Below are 15,136 nucleotides of genomic sequence, written 5' to 3' on the forward strand. Positions count from 1 at the left end.
ATTTATATTAACCATTTCAGAGACTGAATGAAGGAAGACTATCTCTCAGGCAATTTTATAATGTATTTCTTGCTTAAACCTCAAAGAAATAATATTTTGTAGACTATTGGTGGGTTAGCATCTACTTAAATTCAAAGGATAATCTATAATACAATAATTATTCTTTTTTACTATTCTATAAAATGGAACAGGAAGCTAATTTGTTCAGAAAGGAGTTATATGTATATGGTATGGGTGCATTCTTGGGGTTATCTCCTAACTCTACCTATATGAAGGTAAATACCAGCATCTAATCTCATCTCCATAAAACTGAATATGCTAAATAGCGTCTTCAATTCTCCTAAGATAATTATGAAAGCATTTTTCATTATTCAAGCTATTGCGAATAGGTACATTGTGATATTTATTGTTTACTCAACTAACTTATGTACAGACTTTTAAGCTGGTGGTTGTGCCACATGATAGAAAGCAAACACAGACCACCAAAAAATTTCTTTTTGATGTAATTATGATGATATTCTATTAAACTGTCTTAGTGGCACTCTAAGTCTTGGAGAACAATTTACCAATTATTATAATATTCTAAATCCAGACTGTTCAACTTCTGCATATCACATTCTGAGATTCTGCATGTTCTCTTAAATTGTGGTGGTGGGAAAAACTGAGACATACTGGTTTTTATGAATGCACAAATTCAAGAAAGACCATTTGAGTCTAATACCACCCGTTCCAGATAAATCAAACAATGTCAGTTAAGGTATCGCTCCTTTCATATAAGCAGGTACCTGAATGGCTTAAATATTCGTGTCTCAAAATTCTAAAGAATATTTTTTAAATGAAATGCAGTGAAACTCATCTTAATAGAAGAAATATCATTCATTTAAATAATGCTAGATAGGATTTTCTTTAGAAACAAATAAAATTCTCATCATGGTGAGAAACTCTTAAGGAAATGGGCCTCTGATCCCACTAGGACCATCTGCCCTCTTTCCCTGCCTTCCACTGAAGAAACTGGAGCTCATTCCTCAACACTTTGTATCTGGGAAAACCTGGAGCGCAGGAAATCTATTCTTTACCACCTGGCTCAGTCTAAGGCAATAGAGTTTGCAAGGCACAGAAACCAAAGGCCCACACTGTATTCTCATGCAAAGAATAATAGAATTTCCTGGGGGGAAGAAGCTGGAGACATTTTTATTGAAGAGGCTGGCAGAGAGACCAAAACAAAATTATAAGGGTTATAATCACATACATGTAAGCCACAAAGAATACACTCCAAAGCCTTAAAATGTATAAGATGACAGCCAGGCACAGTGGCTCACGTCTGTAATCCCAGGACTTTGGGAAGCCAAGGCTGGCAGATCACCTGAAGTCAGGAGTTCAGACCAGCCTAACCAACATGGAGAAACCCCATCTCTACTAAAAATACAAAATTAGCTGGGTGTGGTGGTGCATGCCTGTAATTTCAGCTACTCAAGAGGCTTAGGCAGTAGAATTGCTTGAAATCCGGAAGCAGAGGTTGCAGTTAAGCCAAGATTGTGCCATTGAACTCCAGCCTGGGCAACGAGAGTGAAACTCCATCTCAAAAAACAAAAAAAAATTATAAGATTACTTTCTCTTTAACATGTGCTGCCCCATATAACTTGTGTTTCAAAAAAATGAGATTGTTAGAAAAAAATGCAAATTTGAATGTATCTGTAATATGATTTTGTGACCTTTGATCATCTGAGCTGTATTTTCTTTTTTGAAATATAAACTAGTTCAACTGTCTGAAATATTTCTGTGAATGGCATAATACTAAACAATAGACCCACCACCCTTATTAAAAAATATAAAAGATATTACAGATAGAATTGAAGCCCACAACCATTCTTGCCCTGCCCATCACGGGATTCACCATCTCTCCATCTCTGAGGAAAAGTTACCATTATAAAAATAAGGCATCATATTATATCCATGATTTTTTACTTTTACTCTAACTGTATATGAGTCTGTATGTATCTGTATGTCAATATATTTTTGGGTGTGTTATATATATGATAATATGATGAATATACATATACACATAAACAGTGTACATGTTAATTTCTTCTTATTTTGAAAAAATTATTTTTATGAATCTTATAACATATATTATGTCTTAAAGATATATTTGGAATCTATCCTTTTTGAATAGGTAGATCTTGTGTAGTAATTTTAACTGATGAGCAATATTTCTTTGGATGAATGTATTACATTTCCGTATTAATTCTCCTGCTATTAGATAACTATGCTATTTTTCTTTTTTTCCCTTTGACACAGTTTCATTAAATCCTTTAGATGTCTCCTTGTGAATATTTATGAGATGGAATTGTTGAGTGTTATATATAAAGAGCACTAGCCAGTCTCTACTATTTCATCAAAATACCGTTTGTTTTTGAGATAGAGCTTATAAAATGATTGTCTTAATTTATATTTATATCAAAGTGTAAAATAATTTTTATTTGCCCTCATTTTCAACAACTGTACATATTGTCAGACTTCTTGATTGTTTACAAGTATTTTGTCAAATTATAAGTTATTGTATTGATTTGCGTTTCTCAGATTACTAACGAAGTTGAGCATCTCCTGAATTTAATATAAATTCTCATTTTGTCTTTTATATTCACCTGATTTGTCTATTTTTCTAAAAAACAATTCTTTTCAATTAGCAGACCTTATTTATATTTTGAATGGTAATTTTGTTTTAGTTTATTTATATACTCTTATATAGGTTTAACAGTGAGTTTTAGTTGCCTTATATCTTGTTAGAAGGTTTAATTATAATAGAGTGAAATGTATTTATCTTTATTTAGGACTTGGACTTATTTCTGGTATTAAAAAATACATCTATATAAGCTAAGTATATTTTCAGTCTGCTATTCATCTCTCCAATAAGATTATTTAATTTTAGATATATCACCTTGCTGGCTGGCAGTTTCACTTTTTATAAGTTCTAAATTACTTTACTTTTTATAAATGGTATATATCTTTCTCCCCAGCATTTTTAACCTAAAAATCATAGTTACTCTTAATGTTTCTTTTGCTATATTTAATATTGGGTTAATATATTAGTGTATTTCTATTTTTTGACTGGGTTAATATATTAGTGTATTTCTATTTTTTGACTGGGTTAATATATTAGTGTATTTCTATTTTTTGACTACTACAATGTTTCCTGCTCTATTATATGTCTAAATTTTTTAATAGTTGTATATTGTGTATGCTATCAGGTAGTGGCTCTGGATGATGATAAATCTCTCTAAAGAGTTTTAAGTTTTGTTTTGTTAAACAGTTCTTGTGTAATTTGGATTCATGCCCAGTAGGTGGATTAACTTTAGTTATAGCCTTTCTGTTAAGCAGTGAAATATTTTAGATCTCAACTAAAAGTCCAAAGTTTGCTAGTTTTTCTGTTTTATAGAAAAGCCTGTGCTTGTCTGTGTTCTCTGATCCTAAAAATTTTTCTCTGCTAGGCGTCTCTGGCTTTCTTAATATATTTGCCTATTGAGAGTTGGTGACGAACTAGAGAAGTTTTGGGGGTTTCTCATGGGTACCTTATTTCTAACACCATGTCCCTTAAGTCCTAACTTCCCGGCAGCCCTAGCTCCAGTTATTATTTTCTCTACTCAGAAAGACGGCTGCTCTCTGCATGGGCTTAACTTCGTGAAGCAACTTGAAAAAAATTCCTCTGAGAGAAAACTAAGGTGACTGTTTTGTTCAGTTTGGTGAATTAAAAGATTATAGGCCACTATTGATTGTGGTTCAATGGCTGCAAAGAACTGTGCTATGTGTTTTGTCTAGCTTTTATAAATTTTTACAGCAGCAAAGTGAATACAACATCAGCTAAACAATTATGGTCAGAAATAATGTTAATATTAATTTCACACATACGTTAAACTAAGTATTTTATTAATATACTTTTAATTTGTCAGTATGTATTAGTCTAACCAATATTATTTTCATTTATCACATATTACTGTGTTTCCATTTCTTTTAGCAATATATTAAAAGACTTATGGAAACAAATTCTCATAGTTTTGTTTATTTGTTTGCTTCCTTATTTGTTCTTTAAATTTTTTAAATTTAATTTCAGGTTTGAAGAATAATTCCATGAGGCATTGTGACACATACTGACAGTTATTTTCTATCATTTAAAATATTATTTCATTACTTTCTAGCTCATATTTTTTCATTTGAGTATTCAGCTTTTCATCTTTAGCTTACTCTTATACAGTAATCCCATTTTTCTGACACTTTACATATTTTCTTATTATCTTTTGTATTCAAAGTCTGATTACACCATACCCATCTGTAGTTTCTTCATAATAATCTTGCTCAAGATTCAGCAAGCTTCATAACTCTATGGCTGAACGAGTGTGTCTTCAAATATGTGTTTGTTTCTTTGTTTTCTTTCCAACTAACCCTCTTTTCTCCTTCAGAGAACTTCTATTAAATACATGTTAATCTTCTCACCATGTCATGTCATATAGGCTTTACTGAATTTTTCTCTTCTGTTTTTCCTTTTTTATGTTTCATTTAAGATACATTTACTGGCCTACTTTTAGAATTTTTTAAAATATTAACACAGTCTATTGAATTCCTAATTTTTGGATTATTACATCTTTAAAATTTTAATGAAATTCATTTAATTACTGTATTTTTAGTTTTAGAATATCTATTTGATTTTTATCAGTTCTAATATTTTCTTATTTATAGTAATTATAAATTTCTAGTCTGCCAGTGAAAAATCTGTATTGTCATTGGTTAGTTTATGTTATTTTTCTCTTGCTTTTGAGGCATTTGGTCTTGTTTCTTATAATGCCTAATGTGTCAATTATCAATGCATAGCCTCTCAGTTTCAAATGTGACCTTCATTGTTCTGCTTGTGATACTGAAAAATTTCTTATTTGCCATGTGGCATAATTTCAAGCTTTGTAAGTAGAGGTAGTTAAAGTTATAACAAGTTTTTTTTTCTTATTTTTGTTTTTTGAGGCAGATTCTCTGTTGCCCAGGCTGGAGTGAGTTCCAGTGGCGTGATATCGGCTCACCGCACACTGTCTCCCCAGTTCAAGTGATTCTCATGCCTCAGCCTCCCAAGTAGCTGGGATTACAGATGCATGCCACCATACCTGGCTAATTGTTTTTACTTTTAGTAGAGATGGGTTTACACTATGTTGGCCAGGCTGGTCTCAAGCTCCTGGCCTCAAGTGATCTGCCCACCTCAGCCTCCCAAAGTACTGGGATTACAGGCATGAGCCACCCCATGCCCGTCCTGAAAACTTCTTACTATTTCCTCTCGAAAGGTTTGTGCAGCAAGCAGCAGCCATTACTGCATGGAACATTTCCAAGGGCAACATTCTTTCAAAACCTCAAAATCCCAGAGATAATCTTCCAGTGTACTACTTGTGATAGGTGATTCCCAGTAAGTCTCATGTATGTATATAAATTTTTCCACAAACAATTCCTCCCAGCACCCCAATGGTTTCTTCCGGATTTCAGATATAGCATCTCCCAACTGATGGCTTTGTTTTACACTCCAGAGGACAGATCCCTAACCACTTTCACAGCACAGAACCTTTATGTGATTGGCTTTCCTGAACCACTGAAGGAATGGATTCCTAGAGATTTCTACCAGTGTGATAACACAAAAAATAGATCCACCACTTAGTGGAGCAATGGCCATTCTCAGAAGTTCTGCAGACAAGGAGTACTCTTTCAGATTTCCTCCTTAAATTTGTAGTCTGTTTTATCCCTAAGGGTAGTGATTCTCTTTATAACTAATATCCCTCAATTCTTCAGAGTCTTCTTTTCCCCTTGGTTCCTAATATACCATTACTATGATCTCCTATTGATGTTAATAATTTTTTATAATACTCTTTCCTCGTTCAAATTGCTCTGCAGTTTATGAATCTTGATTGGCCCATGATTAGGTTCTAAATTGTTACCAGGAGTGCTTCTGTAGCAGGCCGGACTTCATTAACGCAGGTCTTCATAACAACTGTTTCAGTGCTAACCGAGTGGTTAAGCTAAATACTAAAAGCTGCAAGAGCCAGTGCCTTATACGAAGGCTTGAATGTAACAAAAGTTCACCAAGAGTTTCACCTAAGCCTTTCCTGGGCCTTAAAGCATGACAAGATAATGAAGGAATTCTTAAGAAGACCCATTTAGGATTAAATACGTTTTACTGGGGGTCTGAAGAGACTATCCAGGCCTCCACAAAGCAGTTTACTGGGGGTCTGAAGGAACTCCCCAAAACTCCATGGTTTAGCAAGAGACAAGATAAGGATCACCCCAGCACCTGGACCCATTTAGATTAAGTAAATTTACTGAGGCTCCAGAGGAAGGTCTTCAGGACTCTGCCCTTAGTTATAAATTAAAGGAAGTTAATCAGTTATGTCTTTAGATGAAGGCACACTTTGAAACATAGACATATAGCTTATAAGGTATATAAGCTCTGGAAAACTTTGTAATTTTGAGCTAGTCTGGTGAGAATTTCCAGGTCTTCTTCCTGTAACTGGTTACAGATGTACGAACTCGCCTCCTCTCCAGTTCACCTGCATCTTGTTATTGGGCCACGAGGAATCGCAGCCCCACGCTCAGTTTGGTTGCGGAACAAAAGTTGGTGAGTCAGCTGAGAGAGAATAGGATGGTGCTGCATCCAGTGACCGGCAGCTTGGGACTAGACAATCTTCAGGAGAATGCTGCTGGGTGAGATTTTCCCAGGGACCCTCCCAAGGGCTGTCCCATGTGCAAAATTACATGTCCCTTTCACTACTGGGAAGAAAGGAGATCAGGAGCTGATGCACTTGAAGTGTGAGTTAACTGAATCTTATGTTGGAAGACTTTTGTTTTCTTCTCTGGGCTTATTAAGCCATTTGTCTGGCCCTGCCAGAGGAGCAATAGTGCTGGCTCATATACTTGCTTTGCATTTTAGTTAAGATCAGGTTTTGAGTTGGTTTTGAGCCTGTTCTGCCTGAGTGCACCCCCGCCCTTGTGTTTGTCTGAAATCTGTCTCCACTTGTTTATCTGTCTTGTCTTTTTTGATACTGTGAAACTTGAAAATGGGAAGCATCAGGTCCATTCCTGCTAAGAGACCTCTTAGGAAAAAGACTTCTTTTAGGAGTGTAATGGTTAAAAGTCAGCTTAATCAAAAGTGAACATCTAGGTTGTGTATGTGTGCAGGTATGTGTGTTTGCATTTAAAAGGCCTTCAAGTCTTGTTTTTGTTTATTTCTCTCCTAGGACTTTGTGTTTTGGGGCAAACTTTTTCTTCTTAGTTTACTGAATTCCATTTTCTTCATTAGTAGCTATTGCAACAGAAGTTACTCTGGGGTTTTTAACAAAAAAATTGCAGTTTACATTCTTGGAAATGTCTTTGTTTGGCAAAATGTTTTAAGTGCACTGTAGAAGCATCACATGGTTTAGTCTCATAATAACTCTCCCTTTTTAAAAACCCAGAAATCAGTGCGGGTTTCTTAAGAAATCCTATGATAGATTTTTATAAGTTTATGTTTGATCTAGCATCCATCTTTAATCTCCCTCTAGCACCACCAGACTTTTTATCTGTGTACCTTAATATGTAAATTTTGCTATGATTTTTCACCTAAGAGTTAAAGGGCTATTACTTACTTTTTCTGAAATTAAACATTGAAATAAAAGCACAACAGGTTTCTCTTACAGCACTCTGCTCTTTAACAAAAATTATAAAGGGTTATGAAGGTTTTTGAGACAGGGTCTCACTGTGTCACCCAGGCTGAGTGCAGTGGTATGATCGCAGCTCACTACAGCCTAACTCCTGGGCTCAATTGATCCTCCCACCTGAGCCACCCTATTAACTGGGACTACAGGTGCACACTACTATACCCAGCTAATTTTTGTATTTTTTTGTAGAGACGGGTTTTTGCCGTGTTGCCCAGAATCACCTGAACTCCTGGCTCAAGTGATCCACCTGCCTTGGCCTCCTGAAGTTCTGGGATTAAGGTAGGAGCCACCGTGGCTACTCAATTTTTTAAATTTTTTAATTACGTTTTTATTTCCACCTTTGTCATTTTAGTCTTCTCCTCCTCTATAAATTTCAGGTTTTTCTTTTTGTTGCTCAAGCTAAATTCATCATTATTAGGCTCCCTCGTTGCTTAGTTTGTACCTGCTAGGTTTTCTGAGGTTGAGAAGCAAAATAAATAAGAAGTTTTCTTTAGATCTAAATGAAAGCTTTTGACAGATGTCTTAGGTATTCAGTATCCCATTTCTTTTTTGTAGATTAACTGGTCAAGATTTCCCTTCTGTTTTGTTTGTTTGTTAAACTGGATTCATGAGAAAAATAAGACCTACGTTAACTTCTATAATTCAAAGTTTTATTCTATTAGTTTTTTTATCTTAAAATAGTTACATTTTTATATCTCACTTAATTTTTTGGTATTTTTCTCTGCCTAATACTTCCATCCGTTATGAACACACACACACACATAAAGTTGCGAAAGTCGCAGGCAATTTACCCCTGCAAATAATATGTGTGTGTGTGTGTGTGTGTGTGTGTGTGTATTTTAGTTCAAGTAAAGTTAGCACTATCAAAACTATTCATGCAAAGCAATATATCCATTCGTTATGTCATGACTGAATATATCAAAATTGTTTAGTCCAGGAAAATAATAATTTTCTATTACTCACCATATACAGAAAAAATAGTTTCCCACAGCTTCAAGCCAAGCAGAATAACACCAGAACCTCATATTTATAAAATGCTTTTAGAAACATTATTACCTATATTTGTAACAACAGGCCTGAGAGGTGGATTATTAGAAAAGTTACTTGCCCATATTCACACCCTTACTTACTAATCAAGATGGCCAGCATTCAAAGACAGGTTTTATGTTACAGAGCTCATCATTTTATTAAGTAGTTTTTATTTAAAGGACCACTTCTTTAAAATTAAGGTTAATTTAATTTAGTTCACTATTCAGTATCCCGATTTTCATATGCGAGGTATAAATTCAGTACACTTCTAACGAGTTTCATTTCTAAATGTTCTTAAAAAACTGGGTTCTTGCAGTGGCAACGACTTTTATTTGATTCACAAAAATAAGGTGTCACAGAAATGTAAAGCATAGACTTTTTACAATAATACATAAAATGTTATTAATAAACTCACAGGAAAAATTGTGCTTTTTCACACACCTTCAGTAATTTGAACATGTATTCATATCTGATATAGGCTACCCTGTTTTCTACTTCAATAAATGGTATTTTCAACAAGTGCCAAGATATTATATGAACTAAACCTCTAAAGTAATGCTGAGGGGTTAGGTTTCTCAATAAGAAAAATCTACACCTATCTCTACATTCACCAAGACCACCAGAAATATAAAAAAACAAAAAATTCTAATGTAAAATAAAAAGGTCTTTCACCTGTGGTGGAGGACATTTTTCTCAATTATTTTAGGGTTCCTAGATGCAGCTGAAAATCAAACTGACAAAGATTAATAGGAGAGAAGTATGCAAATTTATTTAAGAAGTTTTGCATGACAGAAAAGTCCTCATGAATAAATTATGATCCAGAGAAACAGTGAAATCTCTCTATGTTTTATGCTAAATCTGTTAAAGAAGTGGTTAGTTACAGAGAAATGTGATTGGGCCAAAAAAAATGCTATGATGTAATGTTAGCAAACTGGGAAAAACTCCTTAAGGTATGTTAGTCCAGATTCTTCTCTGTGTTCTATGTCTTTGGGGACAAAGGGCATTCCTTCTTTCTGAATAGAGAAAGAACCCATTTAGGATGAGGATCTGACAACCTACTTCAGCTAGGATTTATGGCCTTCTTCAGGGGAGAAAGGTTAAGGGGAATTTTAATTTCTATAGCTTGCTTCAAGACAGGGAGGTAGGAGAATCTCAGAAAACCTTCCTCTGTGATTTTCTTTGTTTCTTTCAGCTCAAAATAACCAGTATGCCATGGTGTCTTATTTTCGGGTATCAACTTCTGACTCCCAACACAACTAACCCCATTTAAATCCTTTCGAAATTCATCTGCATGTACTGAACATGTTTAAAAGCAAAATGAAGCAGTCTTAGAATTTATCAACTTTAAAATTGAATTCTCAGCATCTATTTAAATTTATGATTAAAAAAAATTACAGGCAAATCTAAAAATGTATGAGAAGATAGACATTTTAAAACACTCTTCTAATTTGATCAAACTTGTTAAAGGTAGCCACCTTTCAATAGTATGCATTGATTTTTCATGTCCAGGAAAAGCAGATTAAATGAAAGGTGTGAATCTTTTCTCTTCCCCATTAGCAAAGTCTCTTATTTGAAATAAGGGAGCAAAATAAATACATACATATAGTTCTTTCTTAAATCATCATTTGGCTAAAAAATGTGTTTCATTTTTACATTTTAATGAAATAAGAGGTTGTTATTGTAAATATTCATGGATGTACAATATCTACCTTTAATGAATGAATCAAAGTGATAAGAAAACGAGCCTAGGCCTCAACAGAGAATTGACTGCAAGGCACTAGGAACTCCTCTGTGAATCACTTCTCTAGACAGACACAGGACAAAATAACAGATAAAAGTTTTACATTTGCATTTCAGAGAAAACTTTTACCTGTCAGCAGTCTTCAGTGTAACAGAGTTTCCCTCTCTGCTTATTCAATTTATTAAGAAATACTTGAACTATACAAAACATGCAAAGAATAATATAATAAATTCCCATGTGCTTGTCAGCCAGATTTAAGCAATGTTAACATTGTGCTGTATTTGTATTTTATTTATACAGAAATTAAAAATTAACTGATGCCAATTATACCTATTTTAGCATCCTGCCCAAACCTTCCCTTCTCTTTATCCTCAAATAGAATTAGTGAACAATTTATATGTATTATACTTTTACTGTGTATGTACATAAGTATATACCTATAAAATCAAAGATATTTTGGATGCTTTTAGACATTACATGAATTAATACCATGTGTGATCCTTTGACCCATTTTCAAGAATTGTTTTAAAATAGGCATACTCTAGTTTTTATTTTATTTCTTGAGTATTACTTCATGAATTTAAAAATACACGATTTCATTTATTCTATCTTCTTCATAGATATTTAGGTCTCCTTCCCTTGCTTTTCTGTTTATTTTTTGTTGAGTTTTTGTATTATAAATTTGTTGAAGTGAATGCCACTCTCAAAAGCAAATCCAAACTTGAAAGGTTTTATTCAGAATGACTATAGGGAGAAAACTCAAATCTCAGAAATCTTCAAGTGCCTCAAAATTAAACAGAAAATGATTTTCATTTGATCGAGTAAAATATAAGTCGAATGTTTAAAGGAAATTTGATAGGGCAAAAGAAAATGGTCAATTGGGTCTGACCAAGAAAGAGCCTCACTGTGGCCAGTAGATGCCTAGGAGAAGCTGATGAGAAAGCACATTCTACTTTTTTGGTTCTTGCTCAGACTTGTGGGCATGGAAGAAGGAGAGAAACCTTACTAATGTTTGGTCAAGATAAAGAAGAAAGTGAAAAATGGCAATTGTGAACACTTGGTTAGTCCTTTCTGTTTAAGACACAGTCTTTTCTTAAACACTATTAGAGATGGAATAAGAATCACTGTGAAGTTGAGGTTGATCCAAACAGTTTATAAGGGTAGGGAACCCTTCACATTCTTACTGTCCCTGAAGTACTACCCATTGTGTCAAATGTGGAACATGCTGTGAGGCAGATCACTGTTTTATGATCTTAGAGATTGGGCTGTTAAAGTGAGGTATATTGGGCAAGTTACTGAATCTGAGAAAAAATAATGATGATAAAATGAGGCATATCTGGGAATAAAGTAGACTAGCTATCAAAGGATGAACACATGATTAAAACCAAGATCTGAGGTTTGAAGAAAGCCAGTTGAAATTCAAAGATCTGAAACATGCCTAAAACATCTTCATTCAGATGGTAGAGTGAAAACAGCAGTGGCAATCTGACGAATTCCATTTGTGGTCTGAATGATTTTGGTGATGGCATAGCCATCAGAGAGGATTCTGGGAAAATACAACGGTGTCTTCCAGCCACTGTGAAAGCACCCATTCCAGAATCTGGAATCATGCCCAATGCCAGAGGATTTTGAAGGACTGTGTTACTGTCATTCTCTAGCAATGATGCTAGTGGTTTTGGTAAGATTGTCCTGTCATGGATGTTTCCTTGAGCACATCAAGGAAGATGAAGGAATGCCAGTAGAATTTTTGAGTGGCCCACACAACAGCAGCACCAGGCATAAAGTTTGCCTACACATGATCTACTGCAGCAGTCAAGTCTTTTTGGTTATTCCCAATATTTTAGCTTTTTGTCTCAAGTCTTGTTGACAACTTGGTGAAAAAGGAAGGTCACAGCCTTCTTCTAGGACTGGGATTGTGTGCCAAATTTTGTAGTTGTAACACATTTTTGTAGACCTTTTGGGTAATCTAGCTCCTGAAAAACTTAAATCATGCAATAAAGTTGTTACAAGAAAACAATTTAAAAGGCAGTCTAGTTAGAAATTTAATTAGGGCTTATTAGGTTAACTGGATAACAGGATCCAATTCAATTAGCATGGCTGCCACAAATAAAATACGCCTCATTAGGGACTATTTGGGATTCATAGAAATAATTGTCCTGTGGGTTCGAATCTTAGAATTCAAATGAATTCTTTTGACAGAGATGCTGTTCCATCCAATTGGGAAGGGTAACATAATCATGTTGTTGCTTCTAGAACAGATAATTCAGAGCACACCTGGTAATATTATGTTTAGGATCATCTAAGTCTAGTAGATTGATAGGACAGCAAGAATTACGTGCTATTTTCTTCTATGGTAATAGTGTAGGTATTTTTATTGGTGGCGACATAGACGTAATTGTAAATATTTAGATTCATGAAAGAGAACTTTGTTATGTTATAAAACAAGCAATTTGCCTTTTTAGAAAAGCATTGATATTGAAAGTTTGTTTCTAAAGAATAAAGTAAAAGTATTAATAAAAGGGTTCCTTTGTGACAATAAAAAGGATACCATTAAATTTGAGACAGGTTAGGACTTAGGGGAAATCAGAGGCTTTCAAAGAAAAAGAAATGTATAATCAACAATCAAAAGTAAAATTGAGAGATTGTGCTAGAAATTAAGTGAAGGAATGTCATAGTTTCTGGGATCCTTTTATGGGTAGAGAAATTATTAAAGTGCTCATTCCATATGACTGGGATGATAGAGAATGCCATTTGGAAGATAAGGGAAGAAATACTCAGATTTCTTGGATGATTTTTACCAAGGTCCTTTGATCACTTGAAAGAACCGGTGGAATTCCCTATGTAGAGAGTACTTGTTCTAACAAAAGTTTATCAACAGCAGAGACAGTGGCTCTTTTACAGGTTCTTACAGTCCATTCAGGCTGCTATAACAAAATACCATATGGCAAGTGAGTTATAAACAGCAGAAATTTATTTCTTCTCATTGTGGTGGCTGGAAAGTCCAAGATCAAGGCACTAGCACACTTTGTGTCTGGTGAGGACCTATTTCCTGGCTCACGGATGGCATCTTCTTGCTGTGTTCTCAGATGGAGGAAGGGGTGAACAAGCACCCATGGACGTATTTTATAAGGGCACTAATCCCATTTATGAGAGCATCATCTTCATGACCTAACCACCTCTCAAAAGGACTGATTTCCAGGGTTAGGAATTCAACATATGAATTTTGGAAGGACACAAAAATTAAGTGTATTATACAAGAAAAAGTGCCAAGCTAATTAGAGAACATATAAATGATAGTGATAGCTGGTCTCTATGTCCCTACCCAAATCTCATGTTGAATTGTAATCCCCAGTGTTGGAGGAGGGACCTGGTGGGAGGTAATTGGATCATGGGGGTGGATTTTCCCCTTACTGTTTCCGTTGTAGTGAGTTCTCATGAGATCTGGTTGTTTAAAAGTGTGTAGCACTTCCCACTTTGCTCTCTCACCTCTTGGCCATGTGAAGACAAGCTTGCTTTCCCTTTGCCTTCTGCTATGATTGAAAGTTTCCTGAGGCTGGCCCTAGCCATGCTTCCTGTACAGCCTGCAGAACCTTGAGCCAATTAAACCTCTTTTCTTTGTAAGTTACCCAGTCTCAGGTAGTTCTTTATAGCAGAGTGAGAACGACTAATATGAATAGTAAGAACATATTCACAATGAGATTTAGGGAACTGAATAAACTGAATTGTCAAGAAAAGATCTTACTGAAGGAGTTTGCTTTCTTGCCTTACCTTTCCAGCTTTATGAGGGTTATGTTTTTGATAAATGGGGCAGGAAGCCACCACTTGTCCCAGATAGGGAGTAAAGTTTTTTCACCAATGATGGTAGAGGACCTGGTTTAATTTCTTGTTTCCATGATAAGTAATTTTATAAAGGCCAGAGACTAAATTTTAGTTGAGGAAGTGAGGAGAGTCCAAGTGGCTATCTGGATGTTTCCAAAGTCTATCTGGTTGGATAAAATATCTGACTTGTTTCCAATTGGCCTTTTCATTCAAAATCAGAGGTTTGGAAATGGAAGGTTTTAAAGTACCTGAATTAGAGAATCAGGGATAATCAGAGTATATTTAAGATCTTATCTGATTGTGGCGAGAGTGAGAAAGCTTGATGAACCATTGGTTTAGTGTATCTATCAGCCAGATAAATTTCCTTTTCTTCTGGGATTTTATTATCCTTATAAGCTTCTTCTCTTAAGTATATCTATTTTCTTTGGCAATAACAAACTTCTAAGAGATCAGACACTGATTTTCCATTTTTAATTGGTGGCCCAAGTGTTGTCTTAAATCCTCTGGTTTTTCAAAACATACTAAAATCATATGCTACTACCTTGAAATCACACTTACTGTCTATCCTTAAGTCTCTTGATTTCAGCCATAGAGCAGACTCTTGTGAAAGCCACAGTTTCAGAAAACTGAGCTGACTTTGTCCCAGGTGGAAATTTTTATCATATGGGATTTTAGAAATCTGTAGCAGCATTTCCTACCTGAAAATGTTCTTCTGAAGTGTGAAGATAGGCACCACCAACAAACAGGGTTAGGTCTGGATTTGCAAGAGGGATTTCTAAAAGATAGAGTGAGGACAAATTGAGACTAGAAAGACCAGAATACCATCATGCAG

At 34.9% G+C, this 15,136-nt stretch overlaps 1 long non-coding RNA gene across 1 annotated transcript in view; it reads left to right on the plus strand.

The window, feature by feature from the left end:
- Positions 1-15,136, plus strand: part of LOC135269682 (uncharacterized) — a 316,193-nt gene that overhangs the window by 52,437 nt on the left and 248,620 nt on the right. Inside the window, exon 2 of the long non-coding RNA XR_010337931.1 lies at positions 7,905-7,994. This is a non-coding gene — a long non-coding RNA (uncharacterized LOC135269682). The remainder of the gene's footprint in view (positions 1-7,904; positions 7,995-15,136) is intronic.

The sequence above is a fragment of the Aotus nancymaae genome, unplaced genomic scaffold (assembly GCF_030222135.1).
Source record: "Aotus nancymaae isolate 86718 unplaced genomic scaffold, 86718_ANA_hifiasm-v0.15.2.pri h1tg000057l, whole genome shotgun sequence".
Lineage (NCBI taxonomy): Eukaryota > Metazoa > Chordata > Mammalia > Primates > Aotidae > Aotus > Aotus nancymaae.